Below are 18,631 nucleotides of genomic sequence, written 5' to 3' on the forward strand. Positions count from 1 at the left end.
GAGTTGTAGTGGGGAAACAACTGGAGGCATACTGTATAGGTGAACACCGTGATGGCCGCACATCCCGCTCCCCGCCGCGCAGTCCGCAACCCCCCGGCCCCGTCGCACCGCTCAACCCACTCCCCACCCCCCCTTAGTTTATCTATTCAGTGTCCCTTCAGCTGTTTCCCCACTACAACTCCCAGCTTGCCCTGACATCTATTGGCTGTCAGGGCATGCTGGGAGTTGTAGTGGGGAAACAACTGGAGGCATACTGTATAGCCCGCAAACCCCCTGGCCCCACTGCACAGCTCAACCCACTACCCCCCCCCCTCCCCTCCCCCCGCAAAAGCATTGAAAACAGTCACATTGAGAATTTTACCTGTCGCCGGGGCCAGGGAGCCTGCGTGCGTCCTCTTCCTTCAAAGCACTCGCTCCCGCCTGTCTGAATTCCTGGGAGCGAGCACCGCAGTGAATGAATTCCGACTCGTTGCCAGGCTTCAACGAGTCGAAATTCATTGGTGACATCACTGCCGAATGCATTCGCCCACTAGGAGGGCGACCCCTAGTATCCGAATTTAAAAGTGATTTTAAACTGTTTTAAAATCACTTTTTTTAATTAAAGTATATTAGAGATATCCATTTGTTTATTTCATGACAGTGCCCATTTAAAGGGTTAAGGGGGGGAAAAGTGGTAAAAAAAAATGTAATAAACACACATACATTTTTTTGCTTATGTATGGTAAGAAAATGGTATTCCAAAGGGATTTTATTGGTTTTTGCTTATGTGAGCCAAATTTATCAACCCCCTGTGATAGTATGATAAATATGTCATATGTCAACTTTGAAGCCCTCTGATGTCTTCCAAAAGTAAAAACATGTCAACTTTATGATGTCAACATAAAGTAGACATAAAAATGTAATAAACACACATACATTTTTTTGCTTATGTATGGTAAGAAAATGGTATTCCAAAGGGATTTTATTGGTTTTTGCTTATGTGAGCCAAATTTATCAACCCCCTGTGATAGTATGATAAATATGTCATATGTCAACTTTGAAGCCCTCTGATGTCTTCCAAAAGTAAAAACATGTCAACTTTATGATGTCAACATAAAGTAGACATATTGTATATGACAGACAGGTCCACTTGTCAGTGACCACCCACCTATTGCACTGAATGTCTGCAAGACAGTAACTCCAGCGCATACTGAGCGAGCTCACGGCAGGTGTCCAGCCTGGGAACCCAGTACTCCATAGGGTCATCGGTGCTCATGCTGTCGGAAGCACCAACGAACCAACGCCAGAACATCAGGTCCAGTGTGTCTCCGTTCCCCTAAGCTCACAAGTTGGAGCACGGTCTGGCAGCGCACGTGCCCCACACTTGCGTAGTTACGGGGAAGCTTGCTGGGGGGCTCAACAGCCGTCGAGACAGTGGCTTGCGAGAGAGCAGCAGTTCTCCCTTGGACATCCCAGGGCGGCACCACAAACTCAGATGCCGCTGATCCCTCCACAGCACCTCGGAGGGAAACCCAATGGACATTAGAACTAAGATATCATCCCTGCCCAAGTCTGCTGGTCCAGCCATCCATTGTCAAATGCACCCTGTTGCTGACAGCGTGATCCAGCGAGAGGGATACATTCTGCACAATGTGATGATGTAGGGCAGGGAGGCTGGTCCTGGCAAAGAAATGGTGGGTGGGGACACACCATCTGGGTTGGGCCTACTCCAACATCTGCCTGAATGGATTGCTGTCCACAACATTGAAGCGCAGCAGATGTTGCCAGGAGCCCATTGAGTGAACACACGCGCCAGTCCACGGGGGGGGGGGGGGCATGCATTCAAACGCATCAGCAACTGACAGCTGGTGCCGGACAGCAATGGAGGACATAGAGGAGGGTGCAGTGAAGGCAGAGGTCTGGTTGCCGGTACCAGTACCTCTACGAGAGGGAGCGGGGGAGTGGGAATGCATAGCTGGGAGAGATTGGGGTGCCTGCAATACAGTGGCAGGAGCTGCCCTCACCTACACACTGCTGGTGGGGCTGACTTGCACCGTTTGGGCTCAGTGCGCACATGTGGAGCTGGCTGCTGCTGCCTTCTACTGACATTACCAGTGGAGCCCCTGACGCTGGTCTCCCTGTTGACCTGACATACCGTTTCCCTAGGGTGCCTACCTTCCTTGTCACTGCTGCTGTGAACTGACAAGGGAGGTGACACCCATTCTGGGTAACCCTCCTCTTCGCCCCCCCGATATGTCAGACCCAGGGCCAAACTGTGGTGGACTGAGGGGAACCGCAGATGTGGAACCCCTTACCTGGCTCCGCTGTCCCCTCGCTGACGCCTGGGTGTGACTAGGTGCTGGGGTTCGTTGGCTAAAACCACCCGCACCAGTTGGAAGAAATGTCACTGGGGTACTGAGAGCCGTTACCCCCTCTTCCTCCTCAATTCCTTCCAAAAGTTCCTGAGCATCAGCACTGAAATCCAGTTCCGCTTAATGCATGACCTCCCCCTGCAACTCCTGACACCCGCTGCTATCGTCATGCATAATATATAGATGCAGGTGGCCGGCTGCTCTTCTCTGGTCCCCTGCAATGATGTATATATATGTGGTGCCTTGGGGGGGGGGGTGTATGGCAGTTGGGGAGTTGCTGTGAGGTATATCACGGTTATAATTAACTCTTGTTAGTCGTGACGCCAGGGTGAGAGCTAAATGCTGTATGGCTTGGCCTATTGCCACCCTTCCCAAGCACGATAGGTAGATGCAGAATAAAGTATTGTCCACAACCAGAGCTTTGCTGAAAACTTGCATAAACTTTACTGAAGATTTTCTGTAACATGCGAATACAGGAACAGTCTTTATAACAGAGTCTATATACAGCTCAGCTGAGATTGATGTATGGTTGGGACTTTTGTAAGTTCTTTAGCTTAGTAGGATTTAGTATGCGCAGATCCACTAGATTTAGGGTTATGTTTAGGTCCAGGGTCCTTGCTAGAAGTAGCGGGGAAGTTTGTAAGAACTCACTATTTCGTTTTCAGGCCGAGGCCGGCAGGCTGTGGCCTAGTAGCAGTCGTTGAAAGTTGCGGAGGTCTGTCCTCATGAAGTGTCAGCAACCCAAGAGCAGAAGAGATGCTGCTTGCTTTGCAGCGCAGGAACAAGAGAGCGTCTATTGGCTGCAGCTCCCTTATATGGGCAGAGGCTGGCCATTTTAGGATTGGTCCACACCATCTGTCAATCAGCTTTACAAGGCATTGTGGGTATCACATGACCCAGAACCTCCAAAGGTCTTTTTACCTACCATAGAGACTAAACCACAGTCACATGACCCGCAGGCCCTGCAACGCTATGCAAGGTAAGCATACACTTTCTATACAGTATTTACATTTATTTTAGAAATATGCTAACTATTTGAGGGGTGACTAGGGGATTACAAAAGAAGCGGAACCCCACAGTTACTAGGAACTCTTACTTTGGGGACCCCTAACCAAGGTACGGTATGCAATACGGTACCGGGACACCACAAATACACCTATTCATATTTCCCGCAGAGAGTAGTGATTGGCTGGAACCATCCGCTCGCTTCTATACATTATATAGGGGTGATCTGTATTAGTACAGGTACTACTACTCGCATTATGGAACAGTCTGTTCCATGCTGGGAGTAGTAGTACTACCTAAAAAAATTTGGAAAAAAGTTTAAAACACACACACTTTATTAAACACATTATTAAAATACATTACTAATAAAAAGTTTAACAGAATTAATTATAAAAAAATATATTATTGTTACATTTAAATGGGCCCTTTCTACATTTGTGTTATTGTCAGCTACATTTTTAATTCCCTGCTCGCCCACATAAATTGATCCCTGTTCAAAAATTAATCAAAATTTTGTTATAAAAAATAGAAATTTTGTTAAATACAATTTTTTCCATCCCTACTGTATCTTTTTTTTTTTTTTTTTGTTATGGTACCCTACGAAAATTTTATAAAAAGGTATCTCGATCCCTTTTTTGGATCGCTAAAGTCCAAAAAAGAATAAAAACCGCCTGCAAAAATGCCAAAGTTAAAACCCACATGGTGTTTTTCTTGGCATTTTATTACTTTATTAGAAAAACGCCATGATTTCTGTGAAAAAAATGACATATGCTCAACATGGGGCAACTTTGCAAAACCACTAAGGAGCTGGAAAACGCCAAAAAAGAGTGAGAAAACGCCAAAAGGATTTAAAAAAACGCCAAACTGAAAAAAACAAAGTGGAAAAAGAATTTTGCGATTTAATTGATTTACAGCTATCATCTGGTCACAGCATTTTTTCAATGAAAAAACGTCATGGCGCCGTTTTGGCGTTATTTGGGGCAAAAAGCCCCAAAAAAACAAGAGGAAACAGCCTAAAAATAACTTTTGACATGTTGTATAGACATGTCAAAAGTTTTGATTGGTTTGGGTCTCAGTGTTCAGATTGCAACCGATAACTAGAACTACCAAGGAGAAGAGTGTGCTAAAGAAAACAACCTTACAATCACAAGTCTATAGGATTGTCTTGGTCAGCTTCACTTTTCTCCCCACTCGTTTTAACAATTGTTTGGCGTCTGAACATCACTAGGCCCTATTAGATGGCTTAAGTCCATCTGTAAACAAGCACTGATCTCGGAGATCAGCACTCATTTACAGAGCCTACTACACGGCATGAGCATCAGGGGGGGAGGGATCATTCATGAGGCCCTTATGACCCCCCCTTACTGCAATCGTCTGTTGCTCACACACCCCCTCTTACGTACTGAGATGTTTACATAAAGATTTCTTGATGAGTCAAAATGTCCCAATCGATGACCAAATTTGTTGCAGCTTTTGACCACGTTGTCTACTTTAAGACCACTTATTATTTGGAATACTTTACGCAAAAAATACTGTATATACTCGAGTATAAGCCGAGTTTTTCAGCACGATTTTTCGTGCTGAAAACACCCCCCTCGGCTTATACTCAAGTGAACTCTCCACCCTCAGTGGTCTTCAACCTGCGGACCTCCAGAGGTTTCAAAACTACAACTCCCAGCAAGCCCGGGCAGCCATCGGCTGTCCGGGCTTGCTGGGAGTTGTAGTTTTGAAACCTCTGGAGGTCCGCAGGTTGAAGACCACTGCGTCCTTCGACATCATCCAGCCCCCTCTCACCCCCTTTAGTTCTGTACAGTACTCGCCTCCACTCGGCGCTGGTCCGGTGCTGCAGGACTGTCCGGTGGGGAGGTCGTCCGGTGGGATAGTGGTTCCGGGCTGCTATCTTCACCGGGGAGGCCTCTTCTCCGTGCTTCGGGCCCGGCCCCAGAATAGTCACGTTGCCTTGAAGACGACGAAGAGGTACGTTCATTACCAACGTCCTTCTGCGTCATCGTCAAGGCAACGCCTCTATTACGGGCCCGCAGTGCGGAGAAGAGGCGCCCCCGGTGAAGATAGTAGCCCGGAACCACTATCCCACCAGACGACCTCCTCACCGGACAGTCCTGCAGCACCGGACCAGCGCAGAGCGGAGGCGAGTACTGTACAGAACTAAAGGGGGTGAGAGGGGGCTGGATGATGTCGAAGGCCTGCCCGGGCTTGCTGGGAGTTGTAGTTTTGAAACCTCTGGAGGTCCGCAGGTTGAAGACCACTGACGGCAGATAGTTCACAAGAGGATGATGAAGGGTGTTGGGGATGATGACAAGGGGATGATGAAGGGGGGTGGGGATGATGACAAGGGGATGATGAAGGGGGGTGGGGATGATGAAGGGGGTGGGGATGATGACAAGGGGATGATGACAAGGGGATGATGATGGGGGTGTGTGGGATGATGACAAGGGGATGATGAAGGGGGATGACGACAGGCGGTGATGATGAAAGGGGGATGATGACAGGGTGATGATTATGAGGGTCTGGATGATGACATCGGGGGATGATGTATTTCCCACCATAGGCTTATACTCGAGTCAATAACTTTTCCTGGGATTTTGGGGTGAAATTAGGGGCCTCAGCTTATATTTGAGTCAGCTTATACTCGAGTATATACGGTATATGCCACAATTCATTCACATTTAAACCATACCCCCTTTCCTGTCTGACACACACAATAAATGTGGCACCTAGAGTGGGCCACCTAGAGCATACTCTTGATTGGGGCACCGCTCTGCCCGCAACAATAAAGTTAGCCAACATCTGAAGCACCTGCCCATAAAGCAAAATCCTGTCGCCCCATTAGTAAGGTGATTACATAAGGAGCAGATTTGTTACAGTGTGTCACCCAAGAAATAAGGAGATTACATGAGGAGGAGGTTTGTTCTAGTGTGTCAATCCCAGTAGTAAGGAGATTACATGAGGAGGAGGTTTGTGTCACCCCAGTAGTAAGGTGGGGCGTGTCAAAGGGGGGAGCCAATGGGCGGCAAAATTAGCTTTTGCCTAGGGTGGCAACAATCCTTGCACGAGGCCTGCACCTATCACATACACCATTCAGTTTCGTTCTTTAAATGTTTGTAAACTGCACTAGAAATCTGGCAAAATGTTAATAGTACATCTTACCCCATTCAGTCTATTTGAGGTGGACATGTTATGAGACACAGCTGAGCAATGAAAACATATACTGTATATCTGCTCACTTTTTTGGGAAAAATTTGATTTTAAAATGGCAAATATGAAAAAAAATAATAATAATAACTATAAATAAAATTGAGGCTTTACCAATATCTGAATTAAGACAACATAAAAATAAATCATGACATCTTGTCAATTTGTTACTATTATATCCTACTTCCAGAATACAAATTAGAACTTCAATGATTTTCTAATCCTTTAGATTGATATCCTCTAGTTTTCTATAGAGTGTGACTTCAGCTGTTGTAAAACTACAACACCCAGCATGCCTGGGCAGCCAAAGGCTGTCCAGGCATGCTGGATGTTGTAGTTTTGCAACAGCTGGAGACATACTGTTTGGAAGCCACTGCTTTAGATGGTCATACACTGGTCAATCATTTTGCTTTTATCATTCAAAGGGTATGAAAATTAAAAGAAATCCCATATACAGACCAATAGCGGTCTATCCATATGACTTCATTATCAATATGCATTTTGGGGGGGTGTTAGGGCCATGCATGAACTATATCTTACTGTAGTGTGCCACTAGCTTTACCGGCTTGGTTCAACATATTAAAACATTTTTTAAACCATACTAATGACTAAGAACACAACACATGTTTTACTTTTTCCATTTGTAAAAGCGATTTAGCAGCGCAATGGTTAAATTGCGGTTAAGATTTCAACCATTTTGCATAGTAAATGCCCACAGCAGTTTTCTGCCTCTTTTGGTGTTCTATCTAACTTAACCATTATTGCAATACTTTACATCTGCTGAACAATTGAAAGGTTGTGTCTGCAATATTAGAGCATATGTCAAAGAGACTGCAGGGCATTCCGACTGATTTTGTAAGGACCGTTTATATGTAATTATTGTTAAAGTCACATCTGTTTTTTCTTAGCAAGTACCTCCTTGTACCTTAGCCTGCTACGTCTACTGCTGTCACCGGAATTGTGTTACAATTTGTCAATGTTCATTCAATACGACTACCTCAGAGGCTTCATATTTAATATCATTCCAATTAAGGGATCTGTGAATCAGTCCCAAGCTGATCTGTCAGAATGGTTCACCGATCAGGACGCGAATCAGTATTTTCACAGGAGGAAATGTCTTAAGAAATGATAGTTAATTTCCCATAATCTTGGGGACTTAGAATGGTCTACGTTACGTGAATCCACTACATTGACTTATATATAAACTTTCCAAGCTTGGTGTATTTCTTGTCAATATAAGGAAGACCAAAGCAAGTGAAAAATTAATTCCATGAAACTGTATATCCAGAATCAGTGAAACCAGCATGATACTGGATTAGTTTAAACTTTATTAGGGCTCTTTCACACTGCCTTTGTGCTCCAGTAAACGAGACTCTGACGGCCTGCTGTCAGAGAGACAGGAGTTAAGCGGATAAATATATACTGCCTGTCCTATTTTTTTTCTCCGCTCAGCACCAATACAATGATGGATCCACCACAGGCACCATTCAAGTCAATGGAATCTGTCAGGACCCATTGGTGTCGGTTGTGCTCCCAGCCGTTCTGGGCCCATTTGAAGTCGAACAGACACAGAACGGGTGAGAGTACAACGGCAGTGTGGACTTAGTCTAAGCATCCAGCAAAGAATAAAGGGATTGTATGATAAATACAACCACTGGAAACTAGCTGCCATTCCTACATTTAAAGGGGTATTCTGGGCAAAAACATCTTATCCCCTATCGAAAGGATAGGGGATAAGATGTCTGATTGCGGGGGGGGGGGCCCGCCGCTGGGACCCCCCACGATCACCCTGTAGCAGCCCGCATTCTATGCGTAGCTGCGTCTGCAGTTTCGAAAACCGCCGGGCTTCTGAGACGGGGATGTGATGTCACGCCGCGCCCCCTCCATTCATTTATATGGGAGGGGGGCAACGGCCGCAACGCCCCCTCCCATAGACATGAATTGAGGGGGCATGGCGTGACTTCACATTCCCGTCTCAGAAGCCTGCCGGTTTCCGAAACTGCAGGCCCTGCTACGCATAGAATGCGGGCTGCTGCAGGGAGATCGCGGGGGGTCCGAGCAGCAGGCCCCCCGCGATCAGACATCTTAACCCTTATCCTTTCGATAGGGGATAAGATGTTTTTGCCCAGAATACCCCTTTAACATGTATCAGCTACTGCAACAAAACATGGCATGATATGGTGGCCATTCAGTGAATAACTGTCCATGCATTGCATGGACAAGATGGGTCCACCTGAGCAGAAGCGGCTGAAAGAAGGGGATCTCTGGGTCCATTAAAGCAGGAGCCAATGTAGAGGTTCCCAGGAACTCCTCTATGCCATCCATATGCCTTATTAGGTGTCCTTTTGGTGAGTCAACCCCTTTAGTGTGGGGCAAAAATTATCAAAAGTGTCTACAAGAAAAACTATCATTGTTGCCCATAGCAACCAATTACAGCTCAACTTTTATTTCACGGAGTAGTTAAAGGAAAGAAATCTGAGCTCTGACTGGTTGAAATGGGGAATAAAGACAGTGGAGGAGATAAATAAAACTGTGAGCACCAGAAATTTTAGTTTTTTGACCAAATAAAGAAAGATGTGCATGCTACAAAGGAACTTAGTAGAAAGTGGGTGTGACTTTGGCAAAAAGTGGCATGTGACACCGTGTGCCAAGAAATACATCAACTTTAAGGGCACATTTTTGGCCTTAAAGTAAGTCAACATTAAAATGGTCAAAGCTTAGATCTGATGGTCTGAGCCACTGTTAAAATGGTGGTTTACTCTTAGACTTTTTGGCTAGGTTTATACTGTCTAAGAACTACTAGACAGTTTTTATGTATCTCTTCCAGTTTTCCTTTCAGACACTAATGATAAATTCCCCTAATGTTTTATTGACGTTTTGATTTTTTTTAAGTCATTTTTATGGCAGGTTTCATTCCATTTTTAAGACCAAAGCCATAAGATGATTCAAAAGGAATGAGGAATATAAAGGAAGAAAGTAAACTTCTCCTTTCTGCGACATCCATGCCTGGCTGTGGTTCACAAACTGCAGTGGCCCTTTTAAAAATAAAAAATAAAATAAAAGCTGGGAAGGAGATTTATCAAAACCTGTGCAGAGGAAAGTTGCCCAATAGCCCATAGCAACCAATCAGATCGCTTCTTTCATTTTTAACAAGGACTCTGCAGAATGACAGAAGAGATCTGATTGGCTGCTATGGGCAACTGGTCAACTTTTCCTCTGTACAGATTTTGATAAATCTCGCTGTGTCATTAAAAATTTCTAATTTCGCATTTAGTAACTTTATGACCATCAGAGTTTACAATATTTTAGGCAGATCCATTTCTCTCAGGACATCTATATGGGTGTCAGATAAAAAAAAAAAAAATCATTTCATTAGTAACTTCGATATCTGATTTATATTTATAATTTCACCAAAAGTGTTTTACCAACAATTGACTTCTAGATTATTATTCTAGCTATTCCAGTGTTTGAGAAGAAAACAAAGTAGTAAACAGGCAACATATTAAAGCTAAAAATCTAGAGAATCAATACAATTTTCTTAGCTCATCATGATAATTCAATTGCAAAGAAAATTGGCCTCAACCTCTGGGAAAATTACAGAGCGCATATAAGCTAGTAAATAGTGTTCAGGGCATTCATAGGAAGGCTAAGTGTTTTGGTTAATTAATAGATTTCCCGGTGCCTAATGCATAAGTCACAAATGACGGAGTAAGGAAACTGCCAGAAATGAGGTCAGTGGGGATGAGTCAGTGAAAACTGTTTTTTGCAACTTTTGTTCTATGTTTTCAGTTTTTTCTGTGTACTGAATGAGCTTAGACCTCTATTCTCTTTTTGTTTGAAGTTTGTGACCCTTTGCTAATCAACAAGTAAGGAATGTGTAACATGTTTATTATGGAGACCTCCGATCTCATATAAACGAGACCCTTTCATTGCTTTACATGTCACATATATTTGTATTTCATATAAAAAAAATGTGTGTGTGTATATATATATATATATATATATATATATATGTGTGTGTATATATCACAAAAATGTATACTTACAATATTTTGCTCATGCATAAGGACTGTGGAAAGAATCGGGTGATGAAAGACTGGAAATGACTCTTAGAGTTCCTTGAAATGTGCTTCTAATAAATACTGAATGTATGACATGTCTTTACATCGCTTCTATCACACTATGGTAGACGTAATGCCAGCTCATTAACCTAATGACATAAACATCTCGTTACAAGAGACTATCTCTAACAAAATAGTGCTGTCCCAATACCTCTAAAGAATCGGCTATGTGAACCTACAATAATGTGCATCATGTTTTTGGAGACTTTTTTGGTCAAATAGTCTGGCGGTTGAGAAAGACAAGAAGTGCAGCTGCATATAATGATGTGGTCCATAGAAGTCAATTAGACTCCAGCTGACCTTTAAGCCATTTCAGACTAGGGTTCCGTGGACCCATCAAAGAAGATGAATTAAGTGCCCCCCCCCCCATCTTTACACAATATATCCATATATCCATATAATATTTGCTGCAATCATGTAGGAAACATTATCAGTGAGGTCTAATAGATTATTTGTGAATTCTTCAATAAGAAATAGACCCTAGTGAGCAGTTTAGTCCAAAGTCAGAAGTACAGAGAAGAGCACAGCTCACAACAAAGTCGGTCAGACACTGATGAAAATGTATTAATAAAGGACAACCTCAGGTATGTCTGATCAGATCAGTCAAACATTATTAGGTATATTCCAAAAAGTGTACTGACAAATAAAATGTGACCAATATGCAAAATAAAAATACTCATGACATTTATTTATAGGTAATATATATGACATATAATATATATATATATATATATATATATATATATATATATATTGTGTCTTATAATCCGGCACTAGCACCTATGGTTCCTTGCCAGTGTATAGTTCCTATGCAGGAGCTGGTGGGGCGCTAAATCTTAGAGTGCACATGTCGCAAATTCATAATATATGGATATAGAAAAGGATAGCACTCACCACCTTAGGTTTTCTTTGGATATAATTTCTTTATTGCATGATGATCCAAAAGTGACGGCGAGTGGTAGACAGCAAAGGTGCGGCGGGTGCAGACGCTGGGACGCTCCCAGCAATGACGACAGCTGTTTCGTGGGATACTCCCACTTCCTCAGGTCATGCCTCCTGTACACGTCAGTACCGGTTATAAAGGCGCTGACATCAGCAGGTAAGCATATGACAATGAATGTCAGGTGAAACAAGTGCAAGTGCATTAAAAACATAATAAAAACAACACAATGCAATGCATATATATATAGCTATTACATAATATAAAGTCCTATTTATAGAAAGACACCTAGGTCGAGTTTGTCCTTAAGACCCACCCCATGTTGTGCATCCGTGCGGAAGATCCATTTTGCCTCCGCTCGGAGTAACATTTTCTTCATGTCTGTACCTTCAATAGGTAGAATCCGTTGGATCCCTTGAAATTGACCCAGTTTTAGGCAAATATGCTAGAAATAAGCCAATCATAGCTTTTAAACGAGCAACAAACCTTAGTGATACTATTACATGTAGTAAATTCTCCAGTGAAAAATCAAAACAAAACTGGCTACATGATTCATCTCCAATAGGAAACTATAGATGTAAAAACTGCAACTGGTGTCCACACTTCCAAACAGGGAAACACATGAAATTAGGAGGAACTTCTATCAAAATAAATAAACTAACCTGCTGCCGATCTGATTATGTAGTGTACTGTCTTACCTGTGACTGCGGACGCTTTTACATCGGCAGTACTACTCATCCAGTAAATATTCGCTTTTGCGAACATATATATTCATTAAAATCAGGCAAAGGAAATCACTCCCCCAGAGTAATGGAACATTTCCACAAAGTCCACAATAATAATCCAATGCACATGAAATTTTAAGGGATCCAACGGATCCTACCTATGGAAGGTACAGGAAGAAAATGTTACTCCGAGCGGAGGAAAAATGGATCCTTCGCACGGATGCACATGATGGGCTGGGTCTTAATGACAAACTCGACCTATGTGTCTTTCTATAAATAGACTTTATATTATGTAATAGCTATATATATGCATTGCATTGTGTTGTTTTTATTATGTTTTTAATGCACTTGCACTTGTTTCACCTGACATTCATTGTCATATGCTTACCTGCTGACATCAGCGCCTTTATAACCGGTACTGACGTGTACAGGAGGCATGACCTGAGGAAGTGGGAGTATCCCACGAAACAGTTGTCGTCATTGCTGGGAGCGTCCCGGCGTCTGCACCCGCCGCAACTTTGCTGTCTACCACTCGCCGTCACTTTTGGATCATCATGCAATAAAGAAAGTATATCCAAAGAAAACCCAAAGTGGTGAGTGTTATCCTCTTCTATATCCATATAATATATATATATATATATATATATATATATATATATATATATAAAACCTATAAATGAGTCCAAGGTCCATGTCAACTGCAAATAGGATTGACTTCTGCTGGATGAGGGGGGCCCATTATTTTATCAGAGTTAGGAGTGTCCAGGAGATATGTCTGACTTGTCTTTAAGAACAGCTTAAAATATTTAAAGTAGAATTGTCTGACTGGTTGCTGTGAATAATGTTGCTGTTTTTGTGGTTTTGTCTCCATGACCTCCCCACAGGCTGTGCTATGGTAAACACATTCAAAAAAAGTGTCTAATTAACTTTTTTCTTGTGTACTGTTACTCCACAATGCTTTCCTTCTGCCAACTACTAATTACCTTTATACAGTATGTTGAGTGTCTTCTTTACTCCAGTCAGCTACTTCGGTGTTTTTAGGGTTAATGTTGAACATTGGTGTGGTCGCCGATGACTGTGATTTGCGGGGAGTCACGGCTGCTGATAGCAGCCATTACTTACAGTCTATGCAGTTAGCGCAGCTCCTTCGCTCGCTCCATAGACTGTTAGCAATGAATGATGTAAATACACGTAATTTCGAATTTCGCGTTAACGTATTTCTGCATAACTCTCTTAATGTATCAGTGGAAAATCACCAGGGACCAGCATTTGAAACATTTGTTTTAGTAATTCCGCCCCAGTGGGTTTAAAAATCTGCATTGCTTGAGTTGCTAGTTTCCACAATGAAATCTGCACTGTAATCACTTATATGGTCTGCAGAGCCTGTGTAGAGCTTGAATCACCACTATATGGGCACTGTATGGAGTGATATTTGTCTGTGTACAGTGGTTTTTATTAAGTATCAGTATGATAGTATTATCCAGTCTCTATGGTTAGTGGTCACTGTTTGGCAAAATTATATGTCTCTCCTTGTATAGTGGTGTCATTGGTGATATCGGTCTGTGTGTAGTTTTTTTTATTATAGTATGTATAATATGTGGTCCTGGTGTCGAGATATTATTTTACTTTTTAAACATGAACCCATGTGAGTAGCGATGCATACACTGTATGCTTCTCCACTTTCTTACAAGCCAGGTTTGGGGGTCGCAATCCTTTGCCTTGCCAACCCATACTATGACACTGCATCAATAGGAGGTATTCTGGGCTAAAAAAAATGAGTTTTTCTGACTGGGCTGTAGACTGTGAATGCATACAGAGCTTGACCATCTTGCCATAACCAGGTCATTCCATAAGTTATATTGTCTATTTTTACTCTGAGGAGTAAGATGCACGATTGGTTTCATAATAATTAAAATTAAACAAACAGGACAAAAAAAAAAAAGAAACCTTAAATGAAGTGAACATGAAGAAAAAGCAGAGGGAGTGACAACTATAATATAGAGCTGTAGCGATGGGGGGTTTAATGTTTCCACTTCTTTTAGTCTCCCCTCCCCTATGTCTCCTTTGCAGAGTCTGCATGGAGCGCACAATTACCATTAAGTCTAGGGGGCTACAGGAAGTCTCCTGGCCCCTCTTTTAATGTAAGGTTATTGTAATTGATATGAAGGTAATTGATAATGTGTTACGGTGAATAATGTCTTCAATTTTCTGCTAAATCCCATTTTTGTAGCCATCTGGGCTCCTCAAACTGCACCCCTGGGATGCAGAGTAATAGATAGTAATTATTCTCAAGTCATTTACTTTTTCAAAGTGTTTAGTGCTTATCTGTTTTACAATTAAAATGGAAACGACCCTGATTCACTTCCTTTCCTCCTCTTTATTTTTATATATATATATTTTTTCATACATTTAAATAGCATTCACCCACACCTTACTGACTCCCTTGCACAGGCTCATGGAGGAACCTGTGAAGCTTGCATGGGTGCTTTCTAGTTATATACGTAATCATGGATGAACAATACTGACAATTCATAAGCACTGTTACACACTGTGTGAAGAAGGAAATAGGTTTACGTATCCTAAACTGCACTTGGACACTGCTGCTATTAATGGCCTCATCCTCTAATAGGGATTTTGGTTTTATGGCTTTCGAAAGCATTGCAGACATTTTTTTTCCTTTGCCAGAAGAGTTTACCTTTGCATTTTCCATACCATTGAATTTAGTCTAAGAGAAACAACTAGAGAGAGCGAGAGAGAGAGAGAAAAAAAAAGGAAAGAACAAATGTGGTTGAGTGGGAAAGTGGAGTATTTTATTTCCTGCGGAGCACTGTCAGCGGAAGCAGTGATGTACAAACTAACTAGGACGATTCATTAAAAAAACGATGCCAAGGGAGTGTTATGGGTCAACGTCAAGTGTAATAAAAGTTTGGAAATGCTGAGTTATGGGTCTCTGACCAATAACCCTGTCCCCATATGCTTTATCATTCTAACATAAATCATGGAATATTTGTATTTCACAACGTACACTAAAACTCTCCATTAAAGGGATCAGAAAGTGTTTGTGGTTTGCGATAATATGAATCAACTAAATAGGAAGCAGAAAGTAGTTGCTAAATATGAAATGATTAGGAATGAACGAATCGAATCTGCCGAATCTGAATTTGTTATGAATTTCAGGAAAAATTTGATTCATAACGAATGCGAATATTGCCACGATTCGATCGCGCGAATCGCTTCATTAAACTCCATTTAGTGCAGTCCAGGCTCCAGAGCATCAAAAATGACAGATCTACATGTGAGGACATGGGGCAGGGAATCCTGCAAACGCGGGAACAAGGGTAGGCGGGATGACCCTGAGTCACATGCAACATGCAGCCAACCAGCAGCCAGCCATCCCTGTGATGTCATAGCCCTATATAATCGGCAGCCATCTTGCAACCAGTCACTTCAGCCTTTTATTGCAGGGAGAGAGAGAGAGGGATGGACTGTGAGTTGCACAAAAAAGCATTTTTACAGCAGTGATTCACCTCCCAGTCACGTCAACGTTCTATTGCAGAGAGGGACAGAGAGCAGTGTGTTGCACAGAAAAGCTTTTTTACAGCAGCAATTCACCTGAAGCCCAAACCCAGCCTAGAAGCACTGATACGGAATAGAGTTATATTGAGAGAGAAAGTGCAATTTTGGGTGTAGTACACAGCGACTGTGTGCTTCAGCACTGTTGTGTACTGCTAGTGTTGTAGACAAATACTGTTTTAAGCATAGTGGAGCGCATTGTCCTCCTCTAATAAGGGCATATCACATATGTATATCTAAGTGGTGTAATATTTTGCTTCTGTTAAAGTCTTAAGGGCCTAGATACTGTGAAAGGCCAGCCAAAAGTACACACCTGCTAGTGTTGTAGACAAATACTGTTTTAAGAGTAGTGGAGCGCATTGTCTTCACCTCATAAGTGCATACCACATACATACATACATCTAAGTGGTGTACTATTTTGTTCCTGTTAAAGTCTTAAGGGCCTAGATACTGTGAAAGGCCAATCAAAAGTACACACCTGCTGGTGTTGTAGACAAATACTGTTTTAAGCATAGTGGAGCGCATTCTCCTCCCCTCTAAGTGCTCACCACATACGTACATTTAAGTGGTGTATTATTTTTCACCTGTCAAAGTCTTAAGGGCCTAGATACTGTGAAAGGCAAGGCAAAATTACACATTTGCTGGTGTTGTAGACAAATACTGTTTTAAGCGTAGTGGAGCGTATTGTACTTCCCTCATAGAAGTGCCAGGACATACAGAGGAGTGGCAGAGGACTAAATTCATCAGGCAGAGGTCGCAGCAAACTAGGGGCGAGTGGCAGCAGGAGTCGCAGCGAGAGGCCTGAGCTCCCGGTATCAGTTGTTTAACATGGACATCCACTTCATCACAAGTGACATGTGACACCCCAGTCAACAGTTGGTGGGTTCCTGAGACACAAACCTCAGTTGGCATGACTCGGGAGCAGTCCATGTCCTCCCATTGCCTCTGTCCTATGCTTTTCCCTCCCCCACAGAAGTATCTTATGCTGTGGATTCAGCTCCACTATTTAGTTAGGACGATCTACTAGAGGTCAGTCAGCATCTACTGCCCAGCTAAGAAGTGAAGGAGACATCTTCCGCTTCCTCCGCTAGGTGGGCAACTAATGATAAGGAGAATGGCGTGGGAGGTGGTGTTGCGAGCGTTCAGGCTCCTGAAGCACACACTGTTGAGGAACCTGAGGAGGACATCAGTGACGTGCAGACACAACTCTATGATGATGAAGCCGATCACACTTGGGAGTCGGGTGCAGAAGTGGCTTCATCATCATCAGGAGAAGAGGGTTGCAGGTTGGTTGCCTGTGAGGCAGCAGCTGAGCCAGCAAGGTGGTAGCATGGTTGGCCGTCCGCATGGTGGCAGAAGTGGAAAGTATGGAGCCAAATGTGCCCCGGGTAGACCAGCTGCTTCGCGGCAGCCTACCTTCCTGGGAGGTAGAGGAACAGGGGTTCCTGGAGTTGGTGGCAGTAGCAGTCAATCAGTGCGGACTGTTGGTGGGAAAATCAGCTACTTGGCAGTATGACAGTTTTTCATCAAGCCTCCAGAGGATGTTAACCTGGCCACCTGCAAGATGTGTCAGCAGAAGGTGAAGCATGGCCAGGGTCCCAATGTTGGCACCACGGCCCTGCGTCAACATATGCCGTGTCGCCATGAAGCGGCCTGGGAGAACCGTGGCTCTGATGTGGTGGTCCAGCCTGCATCATCACCCAGTGGCACACCACTCCCTGTTTCAACCAGCCAAAGCTCCGCCACATCAGCCAAAGGGAGCTTATATGTCATAACCATCTTCTGTCTCTCCAGATGCTCCTGCTCCTCCTACTTCTAGTCATTATGCCAGCAATGTCCTGCGAAGCCATGTCCATGAGACAACAGTATGCGCCCAATCATCTAATGGCGCAAAAGCTGAATGTGCTCCTGCCCAAGTTGCTGGTGTTGCAGTCCCTCCCTTTTCAAGTGGTGGACTCTGGACCTTTCAGAGAACTGATGGCTTGTGCCGAGCCGAGGTAGAGTGTCCCAAGCCGTAATTGATCTTTGGAGTGCTGTAGTGGAGTTGGTTTTGGTATCCGAGAGTGCCGTTGAACCAGGCATTCAACACATGACTGCTCATACATCTCGAACCCTGAATATGCTGATGTTGACTTGTGGGATACGTATTTATCTATGTAGACTAGTTTTATATGTGCTAATTCTACTTGAGGAGAGATCCAAGCTGAATTATTTAAAATAATAACCTAAGAAGCATTTACTTTTTTTTTTTACTTTGTTCAAACACGAGGGGGCAGAAATTGTTCCTGCAAATAAACTTAAAGGGGTACTCCGGCGCTAAGACATCTTATCCCCTATGGTCTGATTACTGGCGATCACGGGAACGGAGCATAGTGACGTCACTGCTCCGCCCCCGTGTGACTTCACGCTCTGCCCCTTAATGCAAGCCTATGGAGGGGGCGTGACAGCATTAAGGGGCGGAGCGTCAAGTCACACGGGGGCGGAGCAGTGACGTCACTATGCTCCGTCCCTGTGATCGCCAGTAATCAGACCCGGAGCAAGCACGCTCCGGGGGCTGATTCTAACAGGGTGCGGCGTGGAAGATCATGGGGGTCCCCAGTGGTGGGACCCCCGCGATCAGGCATCTTATCCCCTATCCTTTGGATAGGGGATAAGATGTCTTAGCGCCGGAGTACCCCTTTAAGACCACTAGGTTAAATCTTT

Source organism: Hyla sarda, chromosome 7, assembly GCF_029499605.1.
Source record: "Hyla sarda isolate aHylSar1 chromosome 7, aHylSar1.hap1, whole genome shotgun sequence".
Classification (NCBI taxonomy): domain Eukaryota; kingdom Metazoa; phylum Chordata; class Amphibia; order Anura; family Hylidae; genus Hyla; species Hyla sarda.